We start from the raw sequence: 14,717 nt of genomic DNA, 5'->3' as shown, positions 1-14,717 counted from the left end.
TAAAGTACCATTGGTTTTACAACTAATATGTGGAAATGTTGGCTTAAAATATCTCCTCAGTACAAATGCTGTGCCCTCTCCACTGTCTGCTCACTCCTCAAGGGATGACATAACTGTTGTTGACCTACCGTAATAAAGAAGATCTCAGAAAATAGGATATCTGGCACCCCTAGATTTAAAGTTATTTTGGGATACAGTTCCTCCCCAAGATAATTTGGTCACCCCAAATGTAAAGAATGAGGAAAGCAAAATCTCCCTTCATCATTGCCATCATTTTTGTTTTAACCTGGCATTTTCTTTTCTGTCCTACACAGAGATTCCTTCTTCCTGTGTACTCAGGTACCTCTCACTTTTTGCCCCTTTCTTAGATAAACAAATAGATGTCTATAGGAAACTATTCTTAGCATCAAAATATATATGAAATCATAAGTTATTTGTATCAGAATCACCTTTATATATGACAGTTTCTATATTTTAAATGATTTAATCATTTAAATGAAATTGTTGGACATTTTTTCATGTGTCAGGTACCACACTGGTTATTCAAAATAAGTTTAATGGGACAAGATAAATGACCACAATGTACCATTATAACTGTAGATTTTGGTGCTTATGTTAAAATATGAAATAAGCCCAGTCCTTGCCCTCAAAGAGCACCTAGTTTATAATAGATGATATTCTCCTCCTCAGCAGAGAAGAGCATCTTTGTCTAAATTCTAGCCAATTTTTGAGCTTCATCAGGAAGCCTTGGCTCTATCAGAAAGCATTGATATTCAAGCACCTCACGTCATCCCCTTAATCTTTTCTAGATTCATATGGCTCACCAGATGTCCTAGAAATGCCCAAAGGGCAGAGGCTGGGTTTCAACCATCTGTAAATGGTCCTTTGTAATTTTGCAACAATGCCATCTCCCATTTCCCTACACCCATATCAAAAGCCAAAGACAACAGCTGGATGTTCAATTATTCAGATTTCATAAGTCCTCTTTAATTATCACTATACACCATCTTTTATCCCAATAAACACAAAATTATGCTCTGTAGTTATAGTTATAACTGCACTAAGTATGGGAAATATTTGTATTATTTATTTTTTCTTTGGGACTTAAATATACATTTAAAAATAATTTAAAGATCTATATTTTTTATATTTAACTTGGAACTGATATTTATTAACTTATACATTTAATTTATATTTATTTTTATAATGTAAAATGGCATATGTTTAATTTTACTGTCTTTTGTGTGATTAAGTTCTTAAATATAGGGAATATTAGAGAATGCTTAAGGAGATCTACAAGAACCTTAGATTGTCTGGCTACACTCATCTAAAATGAGTGTAACTTATGTGCTAACAATTTTTGTGGGATTTTAATTCTTTTTTAAAAATAAAAAGTAACCCTGCCCTGACAATCACCATGACTCTTAGTATCCCCAATTTGCAAATAAGCACCTTCATAAAGAAAAACATTTGGCAAATTAAATCATATGTTATTTATTTCAAGTATAACAAAGAAAGTATTACTTGAAAATAATATTTTAGATACTAAAATGACTTATTTAAGCAAAAAATTTATCTTCCTTAACATTATTTTCAAGGAAAAAAATATTAATGAACTGTATCAGTACTATACCCTTGCAAATATCTCTTTCACTAATTACTAAAAAAAAAATCTCTTCATGATTTAACTTTTTCAGTATAACTTTGCATGTTGGTTTGTCCAGTAGTTTTACTGTCTGAATAAGAACTACTCATGAAGAGACTTGAATATGGTTTCACCAAAAAAAATAAATAAATAATAATAATAATAATAATAATAATAATAATAATAATAATAATAATAGTGATTGGCTAGCAATTAGAGACAATTTTTCTACTGTAGCTCTTTTTTTTTTCTTTTATACCTATGTCTGTACCATGCAACGTTTAAGTTGTATTCTTAGCATTTCTTTACTCTCCTAAATTCTGTTTCTTATTGAATGAGGTAATCAAATTTCTGTCTCATGATACTTTTATTCACCTTACATCAACGCATGGTAAGAAGATTATTTATCTCCTGTTGTTCAGTCTTATAAAAGGCAAGAGCAAATTCTAAAAACATTTATTAGTACCTTAATATATTGACTTCAAAATCATTTTTAATAAAATATTAAAATAAGTTCATCTTAAAATTTAAGAAAATGAAATAAGCGCTCAGAATAGAGTAAGTCTACATTTTGCTCAAACCTCAAATTAGGCCCTGGCAATTATTTCAGAATAGACGGTGTAGTAGGCTGAAAAATGGCCCCCAAAGATACCAGGTCCTAATTCTTGACATCTGTAAATGTTACCTTATAAAGAAAGTGTGTTTGCAGATATGATTAAGTTAAGGATCTAGAATTGAGAGTATCCTGGATTATCTAGGTACACCCTAAATGTAGCCACATGCATCTTTGTAAGAGGGATGCAGAGGATACTTGACAGACACAGAGGAAGAGGCAGTGTGAAGATAGAGAAGAGACGTTCACAGATGCTGACCTTGAAGACTGGAGAGATTCAGCCACAAGCCAGGGAATGCTGGCAGCCACCAGAAGCTGGAAGAGACAAGGAACAGAGCCTTCAGGGGGAGCTTAAGTCTGTCACATTGATTTGGGTACAGCAATATAGATTTTGGACTCCTGGACTCCAGAATTGTGAGAGAATACATTTCTGTTGGTTTAAGCCACCAACTTCATAGTAAGTTGTTATGGAAGCCACAGGAACCTAACAGAGCTGAGAATGTTAGACAGTATTGGTGTATTACTGGATTGATTCTAAGATAGCAGCATTCCAAGTCATTTATTTACGTCTGCGGGCCTAAAAATATTTTCTCTCCTATGTGGCACATCTTTTTCCCCTGGTATTGTTTTATCTTTGCTTACCTCTCCATTCCTGGCATTGCAGAGGTCTATTCTGACATAAACAGAAGCCAGCAGTGTAGTTTGGGAAGACCTCACTTCAACTACATCTCTTGTCCTCTGAGGTTTCTTTGTCTGCAGGAGTTTCACAGTCATTCTGACCCTCATTCAAATCTAGAGTTTTGCGCCCTAGCTGGGACATCTCTTGACCAATAAATGCCCTACTCTTTCATGTCTTGGGTGAAAAATTCTAAGTACAATGTTTCTTGGAGGGTCCCCATGACTCTGAGACCCAAGTACCTATAGCAGGAGTCTGCTCAATAGCAGACCCTTTAATCAGCTGTTCCTCTTTCTCTGTTTTCCTTTTTTGGTCTACCACTCCTGTTGTTTGAGAATATTTTTTAAAATAAAATATCCACACACAATCCCTAGACTTAGCTCTGCAACTGGATGGAACCAAACAAGACAGTTGGTGTGATGAGTGACTCTAGATGAAGACTGGAAGATGCAGTATTTCCACAACTGGAATTAGAATTAGTACTCACTGAGCTGACGGCCATATGGACCCCCTGTTTGTGGTAACAGGGACAGAGATCCCAGTTGGTAAGCAGAAACACCACAATGATAGGGTTCTTGCTACTGATGGCTGGTGATGGGGCATGGTGGGAGTTGAACAATTGGCTTAGGCATAAAGGAGACAATGGTAAGCATAAGGACAGTAGAGTGAGCTGACTTTTTTAATGGCTTTGAAACTTTGAAAATAGAAAAGGGCATGCTCAATTGAGCCATAAATTCAAAACTCTTCATGGATACCTCTATGGCATCATTCAAAAGGACCCTTATCTCCTGGAGCTACATGGCAGATGGCACTGAAAATCAGGCTCCAAATTGAATTGTAAGGATTGCAGAGTTATACATAGACTAATGCAGGACTTAATAGGTCTCCTTTGCTAAATCAAAGTCCCTGATAAGGTAACACTGGGCCCATGAGACCTGCAATGGGGACACTTCTTGGATGGACAAGTCTAAGAATCTTTAGTTTTCTCTAATCATCACCTCCATCCTCCAGGCTGGGAGAAGTAGCTTCCTTTCTGTCGTGGAAGAATACCTGCTCCTCAAGTGGTGACCAAGTAAAAACATGTTCTCAGACAGAGTTCTCACGAGGTGATCTTGTTCTCCAAACTCTGTCTCATCTTCCCTCATTGCCTCTCAACAAAGCGTTGGCAAACTTTTTCTGTAATCAGCAAAAGAGTGACTGGCTTTTGCTTTGAGGGCCAAGAGGCAAAATTGAGATCATTATGTGGGTATTTATGTAGCCTTTTAAAAATGTCAAATCCACTTTTAGGCCACAGGCCACACGAAAACAGGCAGCAGGTGGGATTCAGATCCTGGGCCATAGTTTGCTGATTGCTGACTTCCACTTATTTGTTTTCAAACTTTAGAATCCATCACAGTCACATAGAGCGCTTGAGAAAATCATTTCTAGGGCTCAAAGGCAGAGTTTTTGACTCAGTCATTCTTGGGTAGGTAAAGCATTTGCATTTCTAATAAGTTCCCAGATTTTGCCGACACTGCTGAGTGGAAAATCACTGCTCTAGAAGGTAAGATTAAATGTTAGTCTGTGCAAGGAAACACAGCCCTAGTTCTGAGAGGGAAATCATACTCAGCCTGCTGGATAAAGCTAGTATGAACCTACAGGAACTGGGGTGACATGTTTCAGAGGGGTTCTTGGGGCTGTGGAACCAGAGAGAACAGAACATAAAATTGGAAGGATGAGAATGTGTTGATATGGGAACACATGGAGTCAATTTACTGACTCAGGCTTTAATACCCTGGCCAGGAACCTGGAGCAGATCCTGATAAGCTGTTTATACTGTTTCTTGAAGCTGAAACATGACCGTGACCTATGGAAAATGGGGTAGGGATGTTGGAAACATTTTGGCACATTATTGAGGAAGGACTCTGGAGGCAAGTGGGGAGATGTTAGTTTTGATCTATTATGTGAGATAAGAGAACCCCCCATTTAATTATGTCCCCTAAAGGCCCAGTGATCACTCATTTTACTCTGACAATATAGAACTTACTGGTAAGGAAGCCAACCACAGCATTGAGCCCTGGCCAAAGACCATTTAAAGTGAGTCCAAGGAGACCACAGGTGCACGCTGTAGTCAATCCCCCTGACCCCTACATGCACACCCTATTGGCTCTCTGACCTGTGAAGTAACTTAATATGGTAGGTGGACCACATGGAAATTCCTGAAGCTTCCTGCCCCTAGCCAAGAGACCAAAGCAGAACACTGCATCTCAGGAGAAGCTGCACAGATCAGTACAACATCAAAGACTTAAAGTGCATAAGAGTGTGATCCCCAGGGCATAGCTGTTCAACAACCTGTTCTGTACCTGCAAAATCTCAGTGGGTCCTGTAGAGGGTAAAGGACCCATGTAAACCCAAGTACTGCCCCAATTGCAGCTCCTTTGCTGGATGCAGTATCCACACAAATGTTGGCACTTGGTTAGCTCCTAATGAACTGGCAAAAGCATGATTTTTATCCTGATCATTAAAAATTGTCATTCATTTCAGTCTTGTCCTACATCTAAGCATAGTATCAGTATGTGGAGTCTCTCCTATCTTTTCGTGAGACAGACTAGCCAACCTCTGAGAGACAGGTCCTGTCAATGAGGCACCATGTACTTAGAAAAGTATTTGGCATTGTAGAATCCAGGAAAATGCTGTGGGAAGAGTAACATATAGGAGGAAAATCCCATGCATTGGGATTGGGAATATTCATTCACATGCATGCTGATTTCCCTCACACCAACACTAATACTCGATTTCAAGGGAACATCATTCACCTCCCAAATTACTGCAGCATCATTCAAACTATTGTCCTTGCATCCAACATTATGGCCAAGCCATTTCCTTCCAGTTATCTTCTCAAAGGCAAACTGGAGAGTGTCACCCACTTGCTTACATCCCACAATGGCTCAGTTACTGTTACATAAAGATTGCACTTTTTAACGCGTCTTAGAATGTTCCTTAAGTCTAAATGCTGATAAGATGTATTTCATCCTCCTCCGTATATTCCAGGCACACTGTCCTTGTTTGTGCTTCTTGTTCTTTCCTTGTCTCTCTTTTAGGGTTTTAAATATGGTTTCTTCTCTCAGGTACACTCCTGTCTCCAAAATATGTTTGGTTAATTCCAGCCTATCTTTCAGATTTTAACTATACTGTTACATTCCCCAGAGAAAAATATCCCTTGTCTTTCTGATGAGGAAAAAAATTCATATTTATTGGTGTGATTATTTGGTTCCTTGTATCAGGGTCCATATATTTTCATGCTCACCTTTGTTTCATCTGTTCCTAATAGGGTATCTAATTATACACATTTATTCAATGAATAAAGCAAAAAGGGGAAAAAGGAAGGAAGAAGAAATTGAGACAACTCTTTACAAGGGAGATAAGAAAGTCTACAAAAAGATGTCATCTTCATTATTAAGAGAGAAATGGTATCCTGGAAAAAAATTCAACAGGATGAAATAATAAGAAGAAAAATAAACAAGAAAGCTATTGGCTATTTCTACTTATTAGTAAGAATGCAAAGTCCTAAACAAAACTCTAGCATATGGAATAATTCTGGATATTACTTTAAAAATTATAACTGTTATTATACATCTTTTATTCCAACTAATAAACACATAGTTTTATAAAAGATAACTCTCAATATAAATTTTTACATTAGGGGGTCAGGGGAGAATTAAGTAGATACATTAATTTAGGAGATACCAAAAAGATGATTTCCAATTCTGAAGAAAATCTTTCTTAGCTACAAATAGATTTTCTTTCTCATATTAAAGAAAAGGTCTCTATTGCAAATAAATGGTAGGTGACATATGAGTTAATATGAATTTATTTTAAGGTCTGACCTCTACTAGAGTTTATAGTATGTTCTTGAAGTTCATATTAACAATATAAGAACAAAAACTCCAACAACAAATAAAAACAAAATCAACCTTGCAATTAAACATCTAAAAAATTGTTATTTCCAGATAACATGATTGGCAAATAGAAACAAATAAATGAAGAGATGCAAGGAAATGAGTAATCTATTAGGATAAAGGGATTTTGATATGAACTGGGAATCATTCAAATAACAGGATTTTAAAAGACAAACACATAGGGCTTCCCTGGTGGCGCAGTTGTTGGGAGTCTGCCTGCCGATGCAGGGCACACGGGTTCATGCCCTGGTCCGGGAAGATCCCATGTGCCGCAGAACGGCAAGGCCCATGAGCCATGGCCGCTGAGCCTGCACATCCAGAGCTTGTGCTCCACAACGGGAGAGGCCACAACAGTGAAAGGCCCACGTATCATAAAAAAATAAAATAAAATAAAATAAAAAATAAAAGACAAACACATAAATACTATGATTATATCTGTATAGTTTTAATCCAGGAAATTAATATATATTTATTGTAGCTTTTGGATTTTCATATTGCTTATATAATCAGAAAGAGTAGTGGCTATATAAGTTTTTCAAAGAATGGGAAATTGCATTATTTAGAGCTTTAGTGACTTAATATATAGAGTGACTACTGGGCTTTATTCTTGTCAAACTCTAAATCACTTTCTGGTTGTAAGTTAGACACTAATGTAGATAAATTAACTCTACAAGGTCACTTGGGCATCATTTAGAGCAATGCTCTATTCTGGAGAGTGTAGGAAACTGAACAATAAACTTGGACTTATACAAATGGAGGCTGTACATTTTTCGTGTTTTTTTTTTTTTTTAGTAAGTGTATAAGAACACACAAGGTCAAAAGTTTGTGGTCCTTCTCATATTTTAACTTTGAAAGTCAAAATTTCATTCTACCCTGCTTCTATTTGTCCAAATAACTCCAGGTCTTTTCCTATTTAATTGTTTTCAGAAGGGTTTTTTGTTGTTGCTGTTTTTCAGATTTTAAAATGTTATCATTGATGAGAAATTTTACTTTGGGGGGATGAATTTGATTTTAGAAATTAGGCAAATGCCATTCAAAGCCAGGTATGATGTTTAAGTCTGTGATTAAAGGATCCCAGCAATGCTTTGTTGACATATCATAGGACATATAATATAATGGCAATAATTTTACTTGGAAGCAAGGGACCTGGTTGTGACACCCATGTCAATGGTCGGAAATTTTGGAGAAGTCCCTTAAAATGTTTGAATCTCTGTTTTATCACCTTCAACTGTAGTAATATTATATAACTTCCCTTTCCTCACAGAGTTTGTGGTCAGAAAGTGATACATTAAGTTAGTAACCTTGTTTTTATTGTAAACAGGGTCTTTGTAAATACCTTGTGTAGCAGGGGGCATTTTTGACATTCATAGCTTCTGAGCTGACAAATTAAGGTCACATGAACTATATGTTTTCTAAAAATATTTAATTAAAGTATAAAGTTTAATTTAGATATCCATGGTTTCTAAAATACAAACATCCAACTGCAATATGTACTTCCAGCATTAATGCATGTTTTATACAGAGAATATCCTTTTTTCTGCATTTTCTATAAGTGGTGGAACACCATTTTTCCTTACTTCATATATGTTGGGTCTAAGTAGTCATGATTTATGGATAAACTACTTTCCATAAGCAGAGATATGAGATTTATAACCATTCTGACAGGAAAAATAAACACTTTCTTAATATATATTTATGTGTATAAAACATTTGTCATGTAGTTATTGGGGGAGGTATCAGAATTGTGCAGCAATGATGATAAATTAGGATTTACTAGATTCAGTCTGAATAAAACTTTACTTCTGGGGACATAACTATGAACAGCATTAATTTCCTTCCTTTTTTTATTTTTGATTGTGGTTTTTCTCAAACGTTATTTAGGTTTGAAAATCTATCTCAGTAGAATGATTTCTCCTCTGTTCTATATGTAACGTTGACTCTGGTTCTTGGGAGATGTGAAAAGATCTGTTTGACACAGCATTTTGTGTAGAAATTTCTGGTTATGTCCTCTTACATAGACTCCATACTTACTTCAGATCATAAAACATGGCCAAGTTTGGTTCAGTATGTCATATAGATTGTCAACATCAGAATGCCACAACCCATTGTTTCAAAACAAATGTGTGTCTATATGTATACACACCCACACATATGTAAGTATATAATCTGGTCAAAAAGAACCTGTTATCTGGTATTGGTTCATAAGTTTAAAATATTTGTCCTCATATTTTTTATTCTGATCTTACATTAAAAACACAAGCTGTGTATCTTGTAAATATACAAAAATGTCAGATAAGTTTCACATGGTCTGGTTCTCAAGGTAAGTCTAATAAAATGCTTTTGCAAAAGGTGAAAATCCATTCATAGCTCACTTGAGTGATTTTAAGATTAACACTTTTAAATACCACTTAAATGAGAGGCCATGTTTCTTGCAGACTTCCTACATGTGAGCTTATGTTTTGTATATCCACTGACCCTTCTTTCTCAATATCTTTTGCTCTTTCCTCATTTCCTAGATTCTAAATATTTAGGAGCCACAGAGAATAACCTTGGTCTTCCTTTGCTCTTTATACATTCACTCTCTTGGTAATCTCATACCATCCTAATATTTTATTCTGAGAAGCCCCACATTTATATAATTTATATTACTAGCCTCTCCTCTCCATGGGAGAAAATCCCAGGGCCTACTGTACAGCTCCATAAGCATATCTAATAGATAGCTCAAATTCCTATGTCAAAACTGAGCTCCTGATTTCCCTCTGTAAGCCTTCATTCAAGGACACCACTCAAATATCAATGCCTGCTTGTGAATTAGAAACATTCTTTGGTTAGACGCAGAATAAAATTTGGGTTCATGTAGACCAAAGTGCATATTGCATTACCATATGGGAAAAAAAAGTAATAAGAAACTCTGGCAAAAATAATCAGAAGCAAAATGCATGGTTTGGAGAGAATAGGATCTATATTTTATTCACCACTCACTGACATGGCAGAAAAAATATCGTACAAAGCACAGTCTGTAAACCATGCCTTCCTGTCTCCTTAAACCATTCTTTCTCAGTAAATGGTGATTTCTTTGTTCTCATACTCAGGCTGAAAACTGGCTTTTTTTTTTTTTTTTTTAAATAAGGGCTCTATTTATTTATTTATTTATTTATTTATTTATTTATTGGCTATGCCTCATAACTTGTGGGATCTTAGTTCCACGACCAGAGATTGAACCCTTGCCTCTTGCATTGGAAGTGGGGAGTCTTAACCACTGGACCGCCAGGGAAGTCCCCAATCTGACTTCTTTATTTCACTTCAGTCATCCAGTGCATCAAAATATACTCTTGGCTTTGTCTCTGGGTGATGTCCAGAATCTGACCACTTCTCACACCCTGGTCCTGGTCACCTTCATTTCTTACCTTGATTAGCACAGTAGCTTCTTGCTTCTCTAAAACTTAATTTCAACACAGAAATAAAGGCAGATATTTTAAAATAATCCATTGGCTTCTCATGTCACTCAGCAAAAATATTTTGTTGCCTACAAAGCCAACACAATCTGCCCCATTCCCGTCCCTTTATCTCTCTTGCTCACAGCGTTGTTCTCACAGTGGCAATCACATTGGCCTCCTTGCTCCTCCTACGCTGGCCAGGGTCTTTGGACTTGCCCTTCCCTCACCTGGAGTGCATAGCCCCTCCATTATCCACAAGGCTTGTGAATCAAATACTTCTAATTTTTGCCCCAATATCTCACTACCACTTTATTTAAATTTCATTTTCTCCCCTAACTGATCTCAGTGCCCTTTCCCTCCTTTATTTATCCACATTGCATTTATAACCATCTGACTTAATCACTTCTACAGCAGGTTTTTCCCAGCCACATGGTCTAAAATAAAATTCCAAACTCCTCTAACAGTACCCACTCTCCTCCCCACTATTTTTCTCCTTAATACTTATCATTATTCCAACTTGTTCTACAATTTTATTTTATTATTATTATCATTTAGAAGTGTATATTTAATCTTATTAAGTGGAATTACATATTCCTTTGTCTTCTTGGTGTTTCTCTGTATGGACACATACACAATTATCCTATTATTATTATTCTGTTTTCATTATTTTTTTAGGATACTATCACAAAAAAATCTCAAACATATAACTTTGCACTGATAGGAATATTTTTGTGGGATAGATTTTATTTTAAAGTAGAATTGCCAGATGATAGTCTATATACATGTGAAAAAACAACAGATATTACTCATGCTTTTTTCCAAGAATCACTGCTATATCATATTCCTTGCTGTTGCATATGAGAATGCCAAATTCCCTACATTCTCAACAATATCTTACAGTATGGCTACATAAATTTTTGCCAATCTGAATGAGAACTGTGCTAACTTGTTTTAATATATTTCTCATCTTTAGCAGCCATTTTCACTACTTCTTTGAGATGTAAATACTTATATAATTTGTCCATATTCTATTTGTTTCTTTGCATTTTTTCTCAATGATTCTGAGTATCTTTTGATATATATTATGTATAAACTATTTGTTATTTGTGTCGCAAATACTTTTCCTGGACTGGTATTTCTATTAGGCTAAGTTTATGTTGTGTTTTGCTGCACAGTTTTTTTAAAATAATTCTTTCTAGTTTAATATTTTCATTTATGTCTTATGGGTTTTGTATAATGATTACAAATTTTAACCTGAAATTTGAAAAGTAAATCTCATATGCATAGAAATAAAGTATACATTATTTAGCTGAAATTCACAGTGTGTAAGATTAACAAAGTTATATACCCTTACTTTTTCCTTAAGAAGAACCAGTGTTCACAGCTCCATATTAAGAATTCATCCATCAGTTCCTTCATATATGAAATATTATATTTCTCATTTAATAAAATTCCTTACATACCTGGATTTGCTTTTGAATGTTGTCCTTCTCTTGTAAGGCATTTCACCAATAATAATTCTTTGATGACCTTGGTTTTATACTACACTCCTATGAATTCTAGGGCACCTCCTCTTCCTCAAAATTCCTTTGCTTCTTTGTACCTTTATCTTCTCAATACCCTTCCCAAAGGCCATAATCGCGGTTATTCTTTGTACAAAGACTGATTTAACTTCATCCATAATGAAATTTACAAAGAAGCAAAGCACATTGAATTTACTGCCTTTTCAATGAGTTCAACCAGCACTCCTCCTTTTAAAGTACTTATATACAGTATATAATAATTGTTCTCTTACTGTATTTGTGTGTCTCCTAGTGTAAAACAATGAACCCTACTTAAAAGCAAACCAATTCCTTTCTTTATAAAATATATATATATATATATATATATATATATATATATATATATATATATATATGAAAGTGCTTTTCAGCCTCCCCAGAGTAAAATTTCTGTTAATTCAGAAAAACAACAATTTTCTGCCTCTTCATTTTAGTCAGATAACAAGAGAAAACATGTGCCAACAATGCATAAAATCATTATTTCTTCACAACACACTTTTCCTTTAATTATTCTCATGTGTTTAGAAGGACGTAAATAAAATCATACATATTAAATTCAAAGTTGTTTCTGAGTCTCATTTCTCCTTGACGTTGAGAATTCACAATGGCAATGCCTGCTTTTTATACTGCTGTGGCCCCTGTATTCTATTTGGAAACCTAGTTTGTCTTCCTTCTACCTCCTAAATTGGCAGCCAGTCCCAGGACCTCAAGCTCCCTAAATAAGAACATTATACAGGTTTTTGTTTTTTTTTTCCCCACAGCCTTCTATCTTTCTGTATTGGCATGCTTTCCACTCCCCTTTTTGCTAGATGATCTGTATCAAGGCTATTCTTCCAAAGTTGAGTTCTTGTTTAGAGATCCATCCTCCAATTTCTCAAAGCAATATTTAATTTCCTGCTAACTACCTACTTCCTTTCAAGGTTTCTCAGTTTCTGCTGATATTGCCATAGTTATCTTGGTCACCTCTGCTTAATATTTATGGTTTCATCTCTATTTCCCTTATACTAACCATAAGCATCCAAACAGCGACCACGATTGATTCTCCCTTCAAAAGTTCTTTTCCAGCTTTCCCTTCTTTTCCATTGCAGTCACTGTCACCATATTCTAGACTGCTATCACTGTGCCATACTGTTGCAGTATCCTTATGCTAGCTTCCTGAATTCACAAATACAATTGCTAAATTAACTTCCAAGAATTCTCGGGCCACTTCCCTTCAAAGGGAAATAGTAGCTCCTCAATAAATATTTGTTGACTGCCTGGCTAAATTTTCACTGACTCCCCATTACCAATATCATGCAGATAAATTGCTACAAGATGGCAATTAACATTTCTGTATTATGTCACAATTTGTAAATGTGTCACATTATAATTTTATCCTTCCTGAAATCTCTGTTCCCAGATATGAGCTCTGGCTTTCTGACCACCCTGGGATGCATCCATAACTATGACTCTGCATCTGTAACTTATCATGTATGCAAAAACAACTTCCAGTGTTTTCATTAAAATGCTGTATATTCATCAAGTAGAAATACAAAACTGATTTCCCAGGAAAATTCCCTAATTTTTCAAGTTCTCCATGACTTGTTCTTTGTTTACAATGTCTGTGTTTTATAACTCATTTATCACTTACCTGTTACTATGTATTATGGTTATCTGTGTCTATATGTTATCTTTCCAATTAGACTAAACATAAAATGTCTGAGATACATCTTTACTTTTTGATCTTTCTCAGCTTGGTGCACAGTGTTTTTTTTTGTTTTTTTTTTAATGTTAACCGGCATGGAAAGAACATTAGGGAGGAAGTTTGCACTGGATCCCTGAATCTTAAAATAATATATTTTCATAATTGTCACCATACACATTTCTAGCCACATTATCTAACTCCTTGAGTCCACATAGTCTACTCCTCTCACTTGTTATTGCTTTTCTTTCATTTTAAAAAAAATATTTATTTATTTATTTTTGGCTGCATTGGGTCTTTGTTGCTACGCATGGGCTTTCTCTAGTTGCAGCGAGCAGGGGCTACTCTTCGTTGTGGTACACAGGCTTCTCATTGCGGTGGCTTCTCTTGTTGTGGAGCATGGACCCTAGGCACGCGGGAACAGTAGTCATGGATCGTGGACTTAGTTGCTCACATAAATACAGTAAAGTTTAAAAATAGTAAGTGTAAATTCAACAAAGTTTCTTCCTATAATTATCACCAGATGAAAGAAGAGAAGATAATCATCAACCACTGTCTTATCCTTTCCCACCTGCAATTTTGGCTCCCTAAATTATCATTATATTCACATCTAACACTCTAAGTTAGGTCAGCTTTGACATATATATATATATATATATAAAATATATATATAGTTGTTGTTTTGTTTCTTTCAATTAAGATTCAACCTCTGAGATTTCTTCATTTCGTTGTTCATTCCTTCATTTCATTGTCCATTCATTGTAATTGCTATTGTTGTATAAATAGATCACATAATTTATTTATCCATATTTCTTTGTTCATGGACATTTGGGGTTCTCAGGCTTAACAATTATTAATGTTGCTGCCTTGAGCATTATTAAAGATATCTTCTGATACACATGTCTACACCTATAAACACATAGGTGTACCCTTCTGCTGAGCATGGCTAGTAGTAGAAGTGCTGGATCAGGTCACATCTATCAGCTTTAGTTGATACTGACAACCTGTTTTACAGACTACTAAGTCATTTTAATTTGTGTTTTGCTTCACTTTTTAGCTTCGGGACTTCCCTGGTGGTCCAGTGGTTAAGACTCTGCCTTTCCACTGCAGGGGGTTTGGGTTCCATCTCTGGTCATAGAACTAAGATCCCACTTGCCGTGTGGCA

This window comes from Mesoplodon densirostris, chromosome 17 (genome assembly GCF_025265405.1).
Source record: "Mesoplodon densirostris isolate mMesDen1 chromosome 17, mMesDen1 primary haplotype, whole genome shotgun sequence".
NCBI classification, from domain to species: Eukaryota; Metazoa; Chordata; class Mammalia; order Artiodactyla; family Ziphiidae; genus Mesoplodon; species Mesoplodon densirostris.
The sequence above is the reverse complement of the archived record's forward strand: the minus strand, read 5'-3'. Positions refer to the sequence as shown.